General features: G+C 36.6%; 1 protein-coding gene and 1 pseudogene across 4 annotated transcripts in view; both read right to left on the bottom strand.

The window, feature by feature from the left end:
- ODAD2 (outer dynein arm docking complex subunit 2) overlaps positions 1 to 20,144 on the bottom strand; it is a 184,941-nt gene that overhangs the window by 60,170 nt on the left and 104,627 nt on the right. The gene's annotated exons all lie outside the window — the stretch shown is intronic.
- LOC112921554 (serine/threonine-protein phosphatase PP1-gamma catalytic subunit pseudogene) lies at positions 7,850 to 12,430 on the bottom strand (annotated as a pseudogene).

The following is a 20,144-nucleotide window of genomic DNA, read 5'->3' on the forward strand; positions in this document are numbered from 1 at the left end:
AGAATGGACAGGAAAAGAATTTGTCAGAGGAGCCTGAAAACAGATAGTTGCATGGAAATCTTCACCTCCCCTGATGCATGGCAGTGCCTGTGTGATGACCAATTATTTGGCTCCATGGCTTTCTCAGGTAACAGAAATGAATACTTTTGGAGGGCCAATTACATATTGGAAACTTTGCATAAATTATCTCAGTTAAACTTTGTAATAACCATGCAAAGTAGATATTATTTCCATTTTATTTTTTTATTTTTTTATTTTTTATTTTTTAAATTTTTTATTTATTATGATAGTCACACAGAGAGAGAGGCAGAGACATAGGCAGAGGGAGAAGCAGGCTCCATGCACCGGGAGCCCGACGTGGGATTCGATCCTGGGTCTCCAGGATCGCGCCCTGGGGCAAAGGCAGGTGCCAAACCGCTGCGCCACCCAGGGATCCCTTTTTTTTTTTTTTTAATTTTTTATTTATTTATGATAGTCACAGAGAGAGAGAGAGAGAGAGAGACAGAGGGAGAAATTATTTCCATTTTAGATTTCAAAGATGTTTAGATTTCATAAACTAGACTGTATCCCTCAAGGGGCCATGTTCTAGTCATCTTGGTGAAATTTATAATCATAAACCTGAACATCCCATCCCCATATCCCCCAAATTCTTCTGTAAGGATAAAATCCTTGTGGCGTGTGTGCCCCTGGCTTCCCTGCTCACCTTCTCTGCCTTGATTTCCCTTCTCAACATGCCCCCGCCCCCCCCATGCAAGCCCTAAGCCAGTACCTAATGCCAATAATTAATAATCAGAATCCTGACACTCATTTTCTGAGAATGGGGTTCATTAAGTCTGGGGTGGGACCTATATATTTTTTTTAATTTTAAAAATCTCTCCTGTGATTCTAAACTTCAGTCAGTATTGAAAACACTGCTTGTGCATTCAAGTTATTGTCCTCAAACATGCTATGTGCATGTCTCTGGCATGTCTCTGTGTCTTTGTGTATGGCTTTTTTGTCTATTTTCTGACTAGCTTGGAACTTTCCATGTGGTCTCAGCTGCTGACTAAGGTATCATTCTCTTCAGGGAGCTTTCCTGAACTTTGAGTCTGGGTTAAGCTGCTCTTAGTATAATACCTGGTTCTTCTATATTAGAGCACTTACTATTTTCTGCAGTAGTGGCTTATTTGCCTTTGACCTAGAACATAAGTTCCAGGAGGACAGGGGCTCCTTCTGTCTTGTTTATTGCTCTATGCCCAATTTCTGTGAAGGTTTCTCTGCCAGTTTCTTTCTAGAAACCCCATTGAATTAATTTGCAAGCTCATAGCTACATAAGGAAGCTTTCACTGAGGACATAAACCAAACTGAACTTCTAGTTATTGGTGAAGGAAGGACCCCAGTCAGGTTCTCCCCAGGTGTAAGTGGAAAGTATCTTTTCCACATCATTTTGCCTCTCCTGATTGCTGTGGGAAGTGTGTGAGCAGTATTACTGGCCTTGTTCTCAGTACCACACTTAAATACAATTTCTGCTAGGACATACGTTCACATTCTGATGTATTAATAAAATTATTTTGAAAATATTTGCCATTTTCCCTAAAATTCTACAAGAAAGCCTTTTATATAAAACAAAAGAGATGACTATACTTTGAATTGTATTCTACATTGCCACCTTCTCACTTCTATGCACTAGGATGCAACCACATTGGAAGATTAAAGTGTTAATTTACTAACCTTTGGTCAAATACACTACATAATTTAATCCAAATTTCCCCTTTGAAGCACTTAGTAGTAGTAGTAGTTGTTGTAGTAGTTGTAGTAGTTGTTGTTCCTACTTCTAAGGAAAACCTTAGAGAAGTGAATTAGTATGTGGAAAGTGAGATGATAAATGGCACAGTGTGTCTGAATCCATGTCTGCTTGACTCCAAAGCCATTCAACAATACTGCTGTTATGTAAAACCCTACCACACACGTGGTCTGGATGAAATAAATTCATAATCCTAACCACATACTTGGTCCAGATGTACATGTAAACTCAAAAGCAAAAACAATGGCTCTCAGAATTTCAGGGAACTTCAAAAGTGTAGCCCCAAAACTCCACTTTTCTAAGTGACATTATGTGTATCAATAAGCTAATTTACTTGTCAATTATGAAGTTATAGAACAATTCTTTTTCTCTAGAAAGACTAGAGGATTATCAGGAAGATGATGGTGGCATAGTTCTTTAATCTTCCTAAAGAAACAGAGAAATTAGTGGCAGCAAAACAAAAATACAGAAACTCTAGATGACAAGGTATCTTCAAAGATCCCCAAGAATACACAGATTGGGACAAACTACCAAAACTACATGCTCTAAGAAACCAGAAATCTACAGAGAGAAGGCAGAAGGACTTGTGAAGGCCCTAGAACCAGGGAGGCCAGACTGCCACCAGGTCTCACTGGAAAGTTCTGGAAAGCTCAGGAGCAGCCCCAATGGACTTTCTGGGCTCTGATTAATAGATAAGACCAACATGTCTCCAGGTCTCACAGTGCTGTAGCATTCTGTGGTCTGAGTTCTGTGAATCCATAGTACCAACAATTGAAAGTAGTGGTTAAAGTCCTGTACTAAGGAAGAACTACTGGGAGTTGCATCCAAACAGGAAGACAGGGATAATGGGATGAAGGAATGATACAGTCCAGGTAAAAAGGGGTGGGGGGAAGCAAAGGAGCCTGAGTCTCCTCTCCATCACTTGGAAAATAAGAGGAGTGAGATCTTGAGAAGCATGAAATTAGAAAAACAACTCTGGTCCACACTTCCCTCCTAAAACACCATGAAAACTCATTTCACTTAAAACTGAGCAAAACAAAAAGATTACAGTCAATTCCATATGGAGTTAATATAAGAAAAAGAATGAGCTGAAAGAAAATCACAGAAGCAATGAAAAGAAAATACCAATTAGAATTATCAAAGCTCATGAATTAGGTGATTAGTAAAAAACCAATCTTAAAGGCAGGTGTAACCTATCTGCAAAGGATTAGAAATGAAAGAAAAAGTCATTTTGAAAATGAAGAGTAAACTAGAAGGAATGCAAAAACAAAAACAAACTAGAAGGAATGCAAAAATGAATATACGTAATAGGTAATATCTTTAAATAAACAGAATATGTGAAGAGTCTAAAATGATGGGGGAAAGCTAACAAAAAATTCAGGAGACTAGGCAGAGAAAATAACACACACATAGTAAGTCCCGAAGAAGGAAACAAAACATAATAATAGAGCAAATTTTTAAAACTATGATTTAAGAAACCTGAAATAAATAGAATCTGAGAGTATATTGGAAAGTCACCATATACACCTGGGAAAATTGGCCCAAAATGTGCTAACATAGAGAAATATTCTAGTACAACTGCTGGACTTTAATAAAAAAGAAAAAAAAAATATTTGGTCATCTAAGCAAAAAGACCAGGTCACTTCTAAGGGAAAGAATAAGATATTATCTTTAGCCTTTTCAGTAGTGATGTTTTTATGCAGAGGGAAAGAGAATAACATATGCAGACTATCTCAAGAGAAAATGTGAATCAATGTTTTAATATCCAGCCAAAATGACCTTCAAGTATAAAACTGTTATAAATGTGGAAGACTCCAGGGAATGTGAACACAGGCCCTTCTGAGGAATCAACTTGAGACTGACAGATTTCCAAAAAGACTAGAAAGACATTGACAAAAGGATGGAAGATTTCTTAAAATGCTCTAAGGCTTCATTTCCTTCAGGATGAGGTTTAAATCATTAGCATGATTCAAGTGTTTTCCCAGTCTGACTCAACCTTACCTTCTGGTCTTCTTTTTTTCTTTTTTTTTTTTTTTTTTTACCTTCTGGTCTTATTTCTAAGTGTATACTTTTGTATAAACTATTTTGCAGCCTCTAGGCTTACTGGTGTTCCCTAAAGTGCCATGTTCTTTTACATTTGTGCCTATGTCACTTTCTTTACCTGGATGCTCTTCTAAGCTCCCAGAAAATCCTACTCAGCCCTGAAAAGTGACTCCTTTTAATAGCAGCTTAAATAATATTTCCCCCATAAAATCCACCCCCTCCCCTTCTTAGTATGGTACTCCTCCTACCCTCCACATTTCTGAAGCTGCTTTCCTCTCAAATCCATTCCTTCATTCTCCCATATTTGCCACAACTTGATTTTGTTTGAGTGTCTAACTCTCACACAGAAGAACTTGGAGAAAGTGCTTCTATGCCTCAGAGGTAATTCTTGACTGGCCTAAGCCTATCATGGAAGTCTCATTCCCTTGACCATTATTTGTTTAGGGCTGGGCTAGATATGGCCCAGTTATGATCAGTGAGTTCTGAGATAATGTCACCCAGGAATCCTCTGGAAGTTTTCCTGTTTATAATCATCATCACAGGTCATATTGAGAATGACAGCAGAGAGAGGAAACAGCCTGGGTTCCTTGATGACGTTGTTGTGGAATCAACCAGGCCTAAAATCCACTTTGACCATTTAAAACCAAAGGCATCTGTAGCAACCTTTTTCATTCTATTGTAATGATTTTCTAATGGGTCCTTTCCCCGTTATTTGTGAGCTCTTTAAGAACAGAGCTGTCTGGTCTTGTTCTTTGTTTCTCATTTGGAATGTGGTCTAGTGTCTGTCACAGAGTAGACTTCCTTTTTTTTTTTTTTTAAAAAAAAAAAGATTTTATTTATTTATTCATGAAAGACAGAGAGAGAGAGAGAGGCAGGCAGAGGGAGAAGCAGGCTCTCTGGGGGAATCTGATGTGGAACTTGATCCCAGGACCCAAAGGCCTGAGCCACTCAGGTGCCCCTCACGCAGGAGACTTCCAATAAATGTTTGACGAATTGTGAAAAAAATAAAAATAATGAGGGAACTATGACTTTAGGATACTTAGCCACAGTCACAAATACTAAAAAGCAAAGACCATTAATTATGTATTGATAGTATAACTATGTAAAAGTAATCTAAGTGGGTAAGACCAATTCAACCTCACAGTCTAGTGACTTCCTGGTTGTCTTGCTGCTTTATCAGTAGAGACAGTGAGTCACAGCGCTGGGGCCATACTGGAAGAAATAACAAAAGTGATCACATCTGCTTCTGCTCCAAGAACTTCCTAAGGTGCATGGTATGAGATAGAGGGAGCCAAAATCTCAATGAGATCATGGGCATGGCTCACCAAGGTCTTATAATGTTTACAATCTGTGGGACAGTGAAATGTTAGACTCAAGCCTACAGGTCCTGCCAAAGTTTGTTTATTTGCTTGGAAGGTGAGATTTCTCTCTCTCTCTTTTTCCCTTTTAGGTTTAAAGATTCTAAACATACGACATCTTGCCTCACATAGTTTCTATGGAAAGGGAGACAGTATATTTGAGAATGGAAAAAGTAATTATTCTGCCAAAACTGTCTTTCACTAATGCTAAACAACTGGGCAAATTTAACACATTTTCCACCTTCTCACATATCTTAAAAACTAGGCCTTGCCAACTCACCACTGGTGCGATATTGGTTGTGCACAATTCACATTTTCATCTGTCATGCAAAAACCCCCAATTAGAATAATAATAGTAATAACAATGAAAACAGTCTAGCTTTTTGCAGTTTACAAAGGATTTCCACAAAGCTATTTCCTCTGATCCTCACAGCTCTGCCTTTGGGAGGCATGATAACCCCCCCCCCCCCCATTTTATAAGATGGGAAGGGTCAAGGTTCATGAATAGTTAGTGACAAAACTAAAAATCCACTTTATGTTTCCTGATTTCTCATTTCTGCTATACACTGTGTGCTTAGACCAGAAAATGCCAACAATTATATCTACCAGATTAGACCTAGTTATAAACAGTGAGAAGAATCTTCACAATTTAGAGGATTAATAATTCCAAAGAGATGAAGCTACTTTGCCAATGACAGTCCATAAGACAAACAAAACAGTAATTGAAAGAGAGAATATGAAACACCTTTATAATGCTATTAAAGCTTGAATGTGTAAACAAGCAGGAAAAAGTGTCAAGTTCAAATGAACTGAAGTCAAGTCAAATACACAAAATAGGACGAAAAATGTAAAGTAACAAAATACTTTTGGTTAAAATTCAACTAATAGGAAAATATTAAGGCGTTATTTACAGATTAATGAATAAAACAGAAAATTGGATGTTTGGGCATAGAGCAATTATACTAATGGGTATGAAATTCCTTCTCTTGCCTCCAGCGAAAAGAACTGGCAGTTTTCTGATGAGGTGAGATATACATAATGCAACTTTAAAGCACATACAAGGCAAGCATAACATGACTTAAGAACAAAAATTTTTAACCAGAAGGGCTATAAAAATACTGTTTTATGCCATACAGAGACCATACAATGCATAATACAGTATTTGAAAAAGATTTAAAAATAGCACATTGCATATAAAAAATTCCAAAAATGCTACTTTCACATTAGAACAGCATGTCAGAGAAACCAAAACCGAACAGGCAAATCTTGTCCTAAAAGTATATTCATTACATCAAATGCTTTAAAAATTCTAAATACAACATATATACACAAGGAGAACAGGCTGTTTGTGTCGCTCTGTCACACAGTAAGATCCTTGTTCTGTTTCTAGGAGTTAACAAGTCCAACAGCTAAAAAATTTTTACTGATTTAGAACTACCTTCAACTTTCAAATGCAGTTCTTCAAAAATCAAGGTGAGGATATCAGTTATTACCTTTTTTTTTTCATTCTAAACTGAAGTAAAAGTAAATTAATTTCAGATAAAATAACTGATTCACTCCTCAGAGTGTAGATTTGCATGGATGAAAATGCATTGTACTTTGAGGGTAGCTCTATCAAATTAAATCACAAAAAAAAAAAACAAAGAATAAATTTAATGGTTTTGATTTTCTCTACTTCCCTAGCCTAATTTATGATAATTTTCTTAAATATCACAGTTCTCTGTGATATCTTCCTATGTCCTGTGTTGATTCTGTTTTAGATACATTATTATATTAATAAGGAGGTCTAAATTGTGAGAAGCCATTGTGTATCCTATTCAGAGGCTTAGAGGGTTAATTAAATGACATTCTTAAATGATGACTTTGAAAAAAGCATATAATTGGTACAAAAAGCTGAACAAATGTAAGTCAAATTATCATAAAATAGCTATTATATAAACATATGTGTGCACATATATGCATTTAATTTTTAATATTAGATATATTTTTTTAAATAATGGCTTTAATCATCATTTTGAATATATGGTAAGGGAAAGTGTACTTTAATTAAATATACATCATACCAGTGATGCTGGCAAGGCTGAGTTAATCCTAATATTGATAACTATAAAAAATATTTTGTACATGATAAGACAATGAAAGAAAAAAAGCAATCCCTTTGAAATAAAATTAAATATATATATATATATATTCACAGTGGTTTGTATAAACAGTATGCACTTCATGACAAAAACATGTACAGATTGAGCACCCTAGGGCTCTCTATATCCTAAAGAGAATGAGCATTTACATTATTCATGCGTTGAGCTGAATTTTAAAAAGATCAATTGTACACTTACCCCTTAGGATAAACTGTTCTGGGTTGTACAACTTTAACACCATCATTAAAGTTGTTTGCAAAAGGAATACAGAATTAAAAAAACAAAACTTTTTTTCTTGGGAATGGAGAGTCTTTCATTTGCTGTTATAACCAGCAAATACCATTCATTAACTCAAAAAATGGAAGAGGGGGCCCCCTAAACACACTATTTGAGCAAGCTGACCAATATACATTACAGTTTTAAAAATGAAAGTTATATGCTCTATGTTACAAGTCCCAACTAGGCAGTGTCAGAATGACATCTATTTCTTTTTTTTTTTTTTTTTTTTTATGACATCTATTTCTTTGCTTGCTTTGTGATCATACCCCTTGGAGGTGTTATAGGTCACGTGGCATTTGGCTTCTTTTTCTCTGCAGGCTTTAAAATCCGAAAAGAACCCATTAGAGTCTCGACCACACTCATCATGGCACCTGCATTGTCAAAGTCTCCACAATAATTGGGTGCAGAAAACAGAGTGATCAACTGCGTCTTTGCAAGAAATTCATATCCATCTTCAACCACCTGATGGGCTCTACATATAAGATCCAAATCATGCTTATGGAGAAATTTTGCAACCACTTCTGCACCAAATGTGAAGGACACTCCTCTGTCATTTACATCTCAGCCTAAGACATCTTTATGGGGGTCAGACCACAAAAGATTACAAAGAAGACCCTGATCTGGTACATCAGTTGGTCACGTAATTTGCCAAATCTGCTCCATAGATCAAAGATCTGGTGATAAACCTCTGTGACAGCAGAATATCTTCTCATCCACAATGGTTGCTATCGGTAAACAGTTAAAGCAGTATTCATCATAAAATCCATAAATTCTATTGATGCTGGCACACTCATGTTTTCCTCTGAGAAGAAAAAAATTCTCAAGATATTTGATTTTGTAAGCCAGTAAGGGGCAGGTAGTCTCCGATGACTGCTTCCCCTGTCCCCAAGGCACAGACTGTTGCTTTCTGGTGGGAAAGTTGAAGCAAATCATAGTCTTGCCCGTGGATATCACCACTATTGTGAGTGGCGCTTCAAGGCCTAGTAGGATAGTCTGACTGAGAAGGATCTCTCGGGACTTTACACACAGTCCTCGGATTTCATTCTCCTGTAGCTGGACATTCTTACCAGGCTTGGACCCTCTCACTTCCTGCAGCCATCGGATGATGCTGTTGATGTTGAGTTTATCCCCCCCCAACCGCCCCGCTCCCTGCTTCCTCCTTCTCTCCCCACTGGAACCATGAGAAGCAATATTAGATATATTTACAACTTCTTCCCACTTGTACTCAATAACACACAGTTGTCAAGCAACTTCAGGTTAAAATCCAGTCAGATGCCGCTGAACAGTGAGTTGCATGGACCACACTAAGAATGACACTTGAAACCATAATCTTGACAGGAAAAAAAAAAAGTTTAACTACATGAAATACTATTTAAAAAAACCAAGAGTCTCTCATTTATGGAGAGACCGTTTTCAAAAGGTTTACTTGTTTGGTCTATTACATCATATTTTTCTGTAAATATGTGGTTAATATCTCAGTTTGATAGATAAGAGTCTATTTAACTCATAACCAACCTGAAAAATAACATACTAACGGCAACTAATCTTCATTTTCATGAATGGTCTTCTAATATTTGAAGCCAGATATCTTGTCTACCTTATCTTCTGTGATGTGTACCTTTAATTTTCACATGAAATGACTTTCATGGGTCTCCTCTCTCTCTTTTATCAAAGTTTCTCTTAAAACACACCCAGCGTTTAACACAACATGGTCAGATGTGGTCTGTCTAGAGGAGAGTGCATTGGAATTCCTATCTTCCATGAAATAGATACAGTATTTCTGCTAGTGTGGCCAATCACACCTACTATTTCAGCAGTTACATTGCCCTATTTGTTCACATTAAGCTTTGTCAGCCAAAATCCCTGTATCATTTCTAAGTGAATTATTATACGGCCAGTACTCCCACATCCTGCATTTATGGGATTTCCAGTTTCCTTTTATTGCATAAAATGGACTGAGCAATTTTCAAATAAAAGAGAGAAGCTTTTAGATGTAAATTTCACTTTGCAAAAGTGTATTTCTATGTAAAACTTAGAAAAACCAAGCGAACCATCTGGATATTTTGAGGTAAGTAATTTATCTAAGCATTCTTATGTTAAAAAAAATTCCTTAGGAGAGGTAGAAAAAAATAGTTTTTGAGGCAGTAGTTCTCAAACTGTGTTTCACATTAGAATTCCAAGGGGGAATTTTTAACTTTCTCTAAGCTCAAGCTGGACCTCATACCAATTAAATCTAAGTGTATGGTGGTGGGAGTCAGCAACCATACATATCTCTAGATGACTCCAATATATACCAAAGTTTGAAAACTACTGGTTTAAGAGTGTAAGTCGTATAATGAAAACACATGGGGGGGGCACATCTAAGTTTCATCACTATTAGTTATAAAGCCTTGAGCAAGTTACATAACTTCACTTCAGTTTCATCATCTATGAAATGGAGCTAGTATTTACCTCCTGAAGGTTGTTAAAAGGATACATATAAAGCATATAACAAGGTGCCTGGCATATGATAATAGCTGTTACTAGTGTTATTTTTCTAATATTTTGAGAATGTATATGTTACCAATAGTTGGCACAACAAAATACCAACTTAAGGAAAAAGCACTTGAAATTTATTTTATTCCACATGTCATTCACCCTTATGAATATATTCAATATATATAACTCAAGTAGCAACATTTTTACTACATGTCAGTCCTGTTTTAAGAGCCAAATGGGAATGAGTTGTCAAAAAAATATGTCCTTGAGTATAATTAGATAATAAATTTGTTTATTTTATTAAAATCACTTTCATTCATGTATTCATTCATTTGGCAAATTAGGAGCCTCATAAATGTTAAGATACTATTTTATGTTGTGGAATTCAAAATAAATAATTTGGTTTCAGGGCAGCCCGGGTGGCTCAGCGGTTTTGATTCAGCCCAGGGCATGATCTTGGAGACCCAGGATGGAGTCTGTCGGGCTCCTTGTATGGAGCCTGCTTCTCCCTCTGCCTGTGTCTCTGCCTCTCTATTTCTCTCTCTGTGTGTCTCTCATGAATTAATAAATAAAATCTAAAAAATAAAAAAAAATAATTTGGTTTCATATTATAATCATCTGGAGTGATTTTTTTTAAGATTTATTTATTTTAGAAAAAGAGAGAAAGAGAGCATACACATGTGGTGGAAGAAGTGGGGGGCAGAGAGAGAGAGAGAGAGAGAGAGAGAATTTCAAGCAGACTCCCTGCTGAGCATGGAGCCTGATCCCAGAACTCTGAGAATCATGACTTGAGCTGAAATCTAGAGTCAGACACTTAACTGAGTCACTCAGGTGCCCCTGGAGTCTTTTTTTTTTTTTAGAAATATGAATGCCTAGGCCATAGTCTCAATACATAGAATGGGGATGGGGCTCTTGCATGAGAATATATTTTTTAAAGCTCTGAAGGTAATGTGCATCTAGAATAGAGAATGACTGATGTGCACAATTCAGACTGTGTTGCTATTACAAAGTCAGTACATGGATGATGATCTGAAATGCCCACATTTAGTTTAAGAATAGATGAGGGAGGGATCCCTGGGTGGCGCAGCGGTTTAGCCCCTGCCTTTGGCCCAGGGCGCGATCCTGGAGACCCAGGATCGAATCCCACGTCGGGCTCCCGGTGCATGGAGCCTGCTTCTCCCTCTGCCTATGTCTCTGCCTCTCTCTCTCTCTCTCTCTCTCTCTGTGTGACTATCATAAAAAAATAAATAAATTAAAAAAAAAAAAAAAAGAATAGATGAGGGAGGGATCCCTGGGTGGTGCAGCGGTTTAGCGGTTTAGCGCCTGCCTTTGGCCCAGGGCACGATCCTGGAGACCCGGGATCGAACCCCACGTCGGGCTCCCGGTGCATGGAGCCTGCTTCTCCCTCTGCCTGTGTCTGCCTCTCTCTCTCTCTCTCTCTCTCTCTGTGTGACTATCATAAATAAAAAAAAATAATAATAAAAGAATAGATGAGGGAGGGCGCTTCTGGAATCATTCTATAAGAATGAGAACAGTAGCAAAAATTGGCAAAAGTAATTTCTTTAGAACTCTAGAATATAATGAAAAGTTCATAATTCAGCATGTTTATGCAAGAAAAAATGGCTTGATCTCAGTAAGAACAATAAGTTTTGTGGCATTTAAGAACTTTCCCTATTCCCACCTCCCTCTCCCCAGCTTGATAGTAGCTAGAAACTATGTTATCTGAGAATACCTGTAGCCTAGCAGCCATAGGAGGAGAAGAATGTGTTTGGAGCTCCGCCTAAAGCTCTATCCCAACAGAACACTTGTGATTTGACTTTAATGGCAAGTTCTAAGAAAAGCTCCAAAGCTTTGACTTTACCTCAGGGCTTATTCATTAAGGAAAGCCCTATTCTCAAGGCGTGTCATAAAAACTATCAGTGGCAATTATTTAACATAAAACCTGTTTGATATGGTAATATAAGTTCATCAGTTCGGACAAATGAGAGGCTGGCCCAAACATAATTAAAAAGGAAAATTTTAAGAATGGGATGTCCATAGAGGGCTTTGAAAAACTCCAACATTTTTGTAGGGATCTGAAATGCCATATATAACTGAAGGGCATGTGTATGGTCAGAAAATACCTGAGATGGCCCTAAATGCTCATCTCTGGCTGACTTTGAGGCTCTACACAAGCAGAAATGAAGGGTAAAGTTGCAAACTGTTGGAGTGTTCAATGTGTGCCATAAAGTATACACAGAACACCTCATCAAAGGATGAGAAACCTACTGGTGAAAAGAATTTAAGGAAATTTCTGTCAACTCATTTGCTGACCAGTGAGGTAACTGAGCAGAAATCTCAGTGGCCATAGTGACAAAGAATACAGATATTATAGAATTAGTACAAGAAAGTAACTAACAAAGAAACAAAAGCAAAAACAGCAACACATAGCAAAAATACAACCCCTGAGAAGGAGGAAACCTGATTTCCAGAGTTTCTACATTATATTATTTAAAATATTAAGTTTCTCCAAAAAAAATTATGAGACATACAAAGAAAGGGGAATGTTTACCACAAAATATAACCAAAGAAAGAAATCAGTCAATAAAACTGGACCCTAAGGAAGCCCGTACCATCTTGGATTTAATAAAGACTTTAAATCAGCTATTAAAAATAAGTTCCAGGAACTAAAGGAAACCATGCCAAACAACTAAAGTTTGAGACCGTATCTCAGGAAGTAGAGAATATTAATAAAGGGATTGAAATTACATATAAAAAAGAAACATTAGAGGGCAGCCCAGGTGGCTCACCAGTTTAGCGCCGCCTTCAGCCCAGGGTGTGATCCTGGAGACCTGGGATCAAGTCCCACATCGGGCTCCCTGCATGGAGCCTGTTTCTCCCTCTGCCTGTCTCTCTCTCTCTCTCTCTGTCTCTCATGAATAAATAAATACACTCTTTAAAAAAAAAGAATCATTAGAAATTCTTCAGTTGAAAAGTATAGTAATTGAATTGGAATTCACTTCATGGGACCAACAGCAGATTTCAGCATGCAAAAGAGAGACTCAATGAACTTGATTTATTGAGACCCAATGAATCTGATAGGCCAATCAGACTATCCAGTCTTCAGAAACAAAATAAAATGAAGAAAAATGACCACATCATCAGAGATCTATAAAACAGCATCAAGCATACCATTCTACATATATGGGAGTTTTGGAAGAAGAGGAGAGACACGAGGGGCCAAAAGAATATTTGAAGAAATAATGGCAATCACTTCTCAAATCTGATGAAAAACTTTAACTTATGTATTCATGTATCTTAATGAATTCCAAGAAGGATAAACTAAGATATAAACACCTAGACATGTCATAGTCAAATGGTGAAAGATAGAGAATCTTGAAAGTTGCAAATTGTACTTGAAAACTATGCATGACTCATCATTTGAAAGGAAACTTCATTAATATTAACAGCTGACTTCTCATCAGAAAGCATGGAGACACTATCAAGATAGTGGACTCAGAAGTTCCAGACACTTGCCCCCCATGGAAACATTAAATAAACAACCACAGACTAACTAATATAAACTGTATAGGAGCTCTGGAAACCAGTTCAGAGATCTATAGCAAAGAAGTAAGAAAAAGGCACAATAAAAACTTCAGGAAATTTCCTGGCATTTTTTTCTTTCTCTTGTCCCACCCTCTTCCAGGCAATGACACAGGAGGAAGCAGATCAACTCCCAGTTCCTTACCTTGGAAATTATCTGCAACACTCTGGCCTGCCTATGGGCTACCTCAGAGAGACTGGTTTCTATCTCACCTCACTCAGAGCTCAGACAGGAAATTGTGGCAGAGTTTGGACCTGAGGTGGCAAAAACTATGGAAGGCAGTGGCAGGCATTGTGGTGTGGGGGACTTTAGATTCACAGATACCTGGGGGCAAGAGATTACAAACAGAGGAATATAATAAAACATCTATGCCCCCAAAGAGAAGCTGGAGTGAGATTCTTTGACAAATTAAGATATTTAAACACAGCCATAATCACAGGGAAGTTTTTAAAAAGGATACACACAGGCCCAGATAGAACACATGCCCAGAAAAGACCTCTAAAGACCTTATAGCTTCACCCTGGGCTGATTCCAATAGAAATGACAGGATCTTGTTAACTAACTTTCCACTTTTCCAATGTGGAAAAACTAGGAAAGGTGGCTGTATTTTCATATGCCCACTTAAAAGATCACAACACATACAAAGAAACAAGGCAACACAGCTCATTCAAAGGAACAAAATATATCCTCAGAAACCATCCCCGAAGGAACAAACGTATCAGAATTATCAGGAAGACTTTAAAACAATTGTCTTAAGTATCCCAAAGCTAAAGGAAAACACAAAGAATTAAAGGAAATAAGGAAAATGACATAGGAACAAAATGAGAATATGAACAAAGAGATATAATGAAAAAAAAAAAAAAAAGAAAAGGAACCAAATAGAAAATCTGGAACTGAAAAGTACAATAGCTAAATAGAAAATTTCACTAGAGATAAAAAAGAGACTCAACCAGGCAAAATAAAGAATCAGTGAACTTGAAGACAGGTCATTTGAAATTACTGATTCTAAGCAGCAAAGGGGAGAGAGAGAGCAAGAGAGAGAGAGAGAGAGAGAGAGATCAGTATAGGCATTATGAGAGTCACAGTAGAAAAAAAGAGAGAAAGGGACAGAGAGATTATTTCCAAACATTTAGTCTTGGAACATTGAAAAACTCACAGCTCATATCATGATCAATGATGAAAAGACTGAACATTGTCCAAGACTAAATATTTTAGGCCACAAACAGGACTAAATGTCCAGACTAAAGATTTTAGGCCACAAAACCAGTCTAAATTTTTTTCAAAGACTGGAATCATAAAAAGTGTCTTTTCCAAACACAATAATTGAATGAAAACAGAAATAAACACCTGAAGGAAAACTGGAAAATTCACAAATATGTGGAAATTAAATAACACACTTTTAAATAACCAATGGGTTAAAGAAGAAACCCCATCTATTTCCTAGAGGGGAAAAAAAATAGAAAAACAATAGAGAATATAAAAGAAACCAAGAGTTGGCTATTGAAAAAGATCAGTAAAATTGACCAATTGTTAGCTAGATTGACCACGAAAAAAAAAAGAGATAAGACTCCAGTAATTTAGATCAGAAATAAAAGAAGGGACATAACAACCAATTCTAAAGAAATAAAAAAGATCAAAAGAATATTATGCATGGTTGTATGCAAACAAGTTGAATAACTTAGATGACATGAACAAATTTCTAGAAACACATAATCTAATAAGACTGGATTATGAAGAAATAGAAAATCAATATATCTATAATTAGAGAATTGAAACAGCAATCAAAAAGCTCATGACAAGTTAAAGCCCAGGACTAGATGGTGTTACTGGTGAATTTCACCAAACATTTAAAGAAGAATTAACAATAATCTTCCTGAAACTCTTCCAAAGAATTAAAGAGCTAATATTCTCAACCTCAGTTTATGATTCTGATACCACAGCTAGACAGACACTATACAAAAAGAAAACCATAGACCAGTAGTGTGAATATTGATGCTAAATTCTTGACAAAGTGCTGGCAAGCCAAATTCAACAGGATTATACACCATGACAAAATGGGATTTACTCCTAGAATGTATGGATGGTTCAACATAAGAAAATCAGTAAATGTAATATACCACATTAAGAGAATGAAAGTAAAAATCCATAAGAACATGTCAATTCCTGCACAGGAAGCATTTAAACAAAATCAAATACCCTTACATGATTTTTTTTTAAGTCAACAAACTAGGAATAGAAGGAAATTATTTCAACATAAAGAAAGCCAGATAGGAAAAACTCACAGCTCATATCATGATCAATGATGAAAAGACTGAAAAATTTCCCTCCAAGGTCAAGAGCAACACAAGTATGCCTGTTTTTATCACTTCTATTTGACATAGTACTTAAGAAGTCCAATTCAAAAGAAAAAGAAATTTTATTTTTTTTAAAGATTTATTTATTTGAGAGAAAGAGAGTAAGAGAGAGTGTGTGAGTGGGGAAGGGGCAGAGAAAGGGAAAGAATCTCTAGTAGACTGCATGCTGAACATAGAGCCTCACAAGGGGTTTGATCTCATGCTCCTGAGATCATGACCTGAGCCAAAACCAAGTCGTTTAACCAATGTACCACACAGGCACCCCAAGAAAAAGAAATTTTAAGATCTAAATTGGAAAGGAAGAAAAAAATAATCTCTATTCACAAATGACATGATCCTATATGTAGAAAGCCCTAAATTCTGTAATAAACTGGTTAGAACTAGTAACTGAATTCAGCAACACTGTAGGTTACAAAATCAATATGCAAAAATTAGTTGTGTTTGCACTGTACATTAACAATGAACAATGTGAAATGGAAATTGAGAAAACAGTGCCAATTAGAATAGCATCTAAAAGAATAAAATACTTAGGAATGAATTTTTAGGTTTGTACACTGGAAACTATAAAAGATTGGTAAAGAAATTAGACACAAATAAATGGAAAGATATCTTTTGTTCATAGATTGAAAGATTTAATATTGTTAAGATGGCAGTGCTATCCGTAGTGATCTACAGATTCAATGTAATGACTATCAACATCCCAATACTTTTTCTTGCCAAAATAAATTAATTCATCCTAAAATCTATATGGAATCTCAAGAGACCCTGAACTGCCAAAATGATCTTGAAAAAGAAAAAGTTGGACTCCTTAGACTTCCTGATTTCAAAACTTACAACAAAGCTATGGAAATTAAAAGAGTGTGGTACTGACATATGAACAAACATGTAGACCAAGGGAATAGGATAAGAAACTCAGATATAAACCCTTGGCTATGTGGTGGAATGATTTTTGACAAGGCTGCCAAGACCATTCAATGGGGAAAGGACAGTTCTTCAACAAATAGTGTTGTGAAAACTGGATTCCACATGCAAAAAGAATTAAGTTGGACCCTTACCTTTTCTATATTAAAAAAAAATAATTTGGAATGGATTAAAGTCCTAATGTAAGACCTGAACTATAAAAACCTAGACGCACTGGGTGTTATTCTATATGTTGGCAAATTGAACACCAATAAAAAATAAATTAAAAAAAAAAAACCTAGAAGAAAATAATCCAATGAAGCTAAAGTTTGAGCAGGCTGAGTTTAGGTCTAGAAGTAGGATAATAACAGTATTCCAGGCATGGGACCCAAATCCATTTCACTTCTTAAAAACAAGGGTACACAGGGGCTTCCACATTCATGAAAGGAGGCAGGAAAACACTACTAACTACTGTGTATGGCTACTTCTTGTGTAAATATGTGTGTCTAGAGAAACAGAGTGGTGTAACGTTGTGACTAGGAACATCAGTGAGATGTCTCTTGGAGGAGAGTGGGGATGGGCTAGATGGGTAATGGGTATTAAAGAGGGCACATGTTGTGATGAGCACTGGGTGTTGTATGCAAGTGATGCACCACTGAATTCTACTCTAGAAACCAATACTACACTACATGTTAACTAAAATTTAAATTAAAAAAAAATAGGCTATCCCTTTGGTTGTAACTTTCCATTCTGTATATTACACCTCCATCCCCTCCTACACTAGCAACCTACACGGCAGCCCTTTTTGGAGGTAGGGTCTGAGAAGTACATGGTAGGGGAGAGCAGCCCCAGACCAGGGGAGGAATCTAGGTGAAAGCCACAGATTTGACCTTAGATGGGGTGGTCCTTCCAGCTGAAGTCTGAAGATAAGCCGTTTAACACCCTCACTATTGTTTTGGTCCTTCATGAATCCACCACTTGAAAATGTGGCATACGGAAAAAAAAATATTTGTAAGACAATTCACTTTAATCTTCTAGGATTTGGGGAACTGGGGGCCAGATGAGTATACTTCAAACTGTTTGGTGACTTTAAAATGAGAGCAGACCCCAAATAGGCAGGCAGAACACAAACATGGATCCCATTTTAAGGAGCTTTCAGATTTAAAACAAAACGAAACTGTGTAGCCTGTTAGGTGCACCATTGGACAGCTATACATTTGACAGTCCAAACATGACCAAATCAAAGCTCATAAACCATGTTTATGGCAGTAATCTTAGTATGAAACTACACCACTACACATGCCTTCTCCAGCTTCTCTTTGGCTTCCTGATTGGGCATGGGTCATTGGGCAGCTGAAGGTAAACAGTGTGATGTCAGATTCCTGTGCTGTTTGATCAGCTGTGTTCCGTCACACCTGCAGTCAGGAAGCTGGCCTCATCCACACTCAGTGCTTGACATTCCTGGCTAAAATTGCCTAAACGTGTATTCCAACCTCACAGAAAGTAACTTTTTCTCTTCCCTTTTGGAGAATCATTCACAAATGTCTCTGATAAGCTACTTTGTTTGGAGGAGCTCCTTAGGCCACTGGGTTTGAAATTACTAGCGATTATTTTCCTCGAAGATCAAAATTCAGAACCAGACATTATTTTCTAAACAGCTAGCAAAATTAAGTTTAGGGAAGTGACAAAGCCAAATGATCTCATGGATATATTACTTATTTGGAGTATTCTTCCTAATTCTACAAGTGGGTTACAATACATGCAGATTAGTTATTCTAAAAATGAGAATACCTGTTTCCTATCTAATTAAAAAATGATGGTTATAATATAACACTTTAATATAAATTAGCCTGATAAAAAGGCAAATGAACAGATCTGAACTTCCACTTTTTCTTATTAAAAACTTTTTAAAAATTAATGAAAAGAAACAGAATTAAGAAAATCAAATACTATATTGCCAAACTGTGGAAGGAGCCTCGGTGTCCATCGAAAGATGAATGGATAAAGAAGCTGTGGTCTGTGTATACAATGGAATATTACTCAGCCATTAGAAATGACAAATACCCACCAAATGGTAAGGTAAATACTTCGATGTGGATGGAATTGGAAGGTATTATGCTGAGTGAAGTAAGTCAATCAGAGAAGGACAAACATTACATGGTTTCACTCATTCGGGGAATATAAAAAATAGTGAAAGGGATTATAGGAGAAAGGAGAGAAAATGAGTGGGAAATATCTGTGAGGGTGACAAAACATGAGAGACTCCTAACTCTGGGAAACGAACAAGGGGTAGTGGAAGGGGAGGTGGGCAGGGGGTTGGGGTGATTGGGTGATGGGCACTGAGGAGGGCATTTGGCGGGATGAGCCCTGGGTATTATATTATTCGTTGGCAAATCAAACTGCAATAAAAATATACAAAAAAAGAAATAACATAAAAATGCAACGATGTTTTAAGAAAGAAAATGGTTCTCATAAATGTTGGTGAAAGACAAGAAAATAATTAGAAGCAATGTATCAATGTACCAGAGCGTCACAAATTTGAGTTGACGCTCTGCAGCAGAGTTTTGCTTCTTAAGAACAAAGAATTTAATACATGGATTTTTGCCAGACCCAGCTGTTGCATCACAAGTTTGTAATACTGAACACCTGTTCAACCACTGTTTTTCTCCCAAAAATGTGTTTGATCATGCAGCTTGAAAGGAATAGCTTTTCACTTCTATTTACAATTCTCTCAGACTTTTTACACAGTACTTTGTCTGCAACCATACTTAGGGCTCATGAAATTTACTAAATAACATCACTATAGAGGTCATGAGGATCTCTATCCTTTTCAGCAAGCTTAATTGGAAAAAAAACAAGAAATTTTCCTTAAGCCTAACACACAAAAAAACTCTCACCTTACAATGGTACGCTGTTAAATAAAATGACTTAGAAAAATATGCAGTGAATTTTTTGTGGTTATTTCAGTTCAGCTTTCTGTTCTTCAGTCTATCAAGAACTGATGAACAATGCTTATTTTCTGTCTTGGATATTCTTCCAAGTTTTATATATGACATAAAACAGGTTCATATTTCACATTCTGATTTTCCAGTCATATAAAGAAGAAACAAAGAATTATTAAGCTTGCAAAACATACCTCTTTCATGTACCATATTTTCTTTACCACTGAGAAGCTATCAAAAACTATTACCGACTTTCTCAAAAATGAAGGAAAATGTTATGTTT

Source organism: Vulpes vulpes, chromosome 2 (assembly GCF_048418805.1).
Source record: "Vulpes vulpes isolate BD-2025 chromosome 2, VulVul3, whole genome shotgun sequence".
NCBI lineage: Eukaryota > Metazoa > Chordata > Mammalia > Carnivora > Canidae > Vulpes > Vulpes vulpes.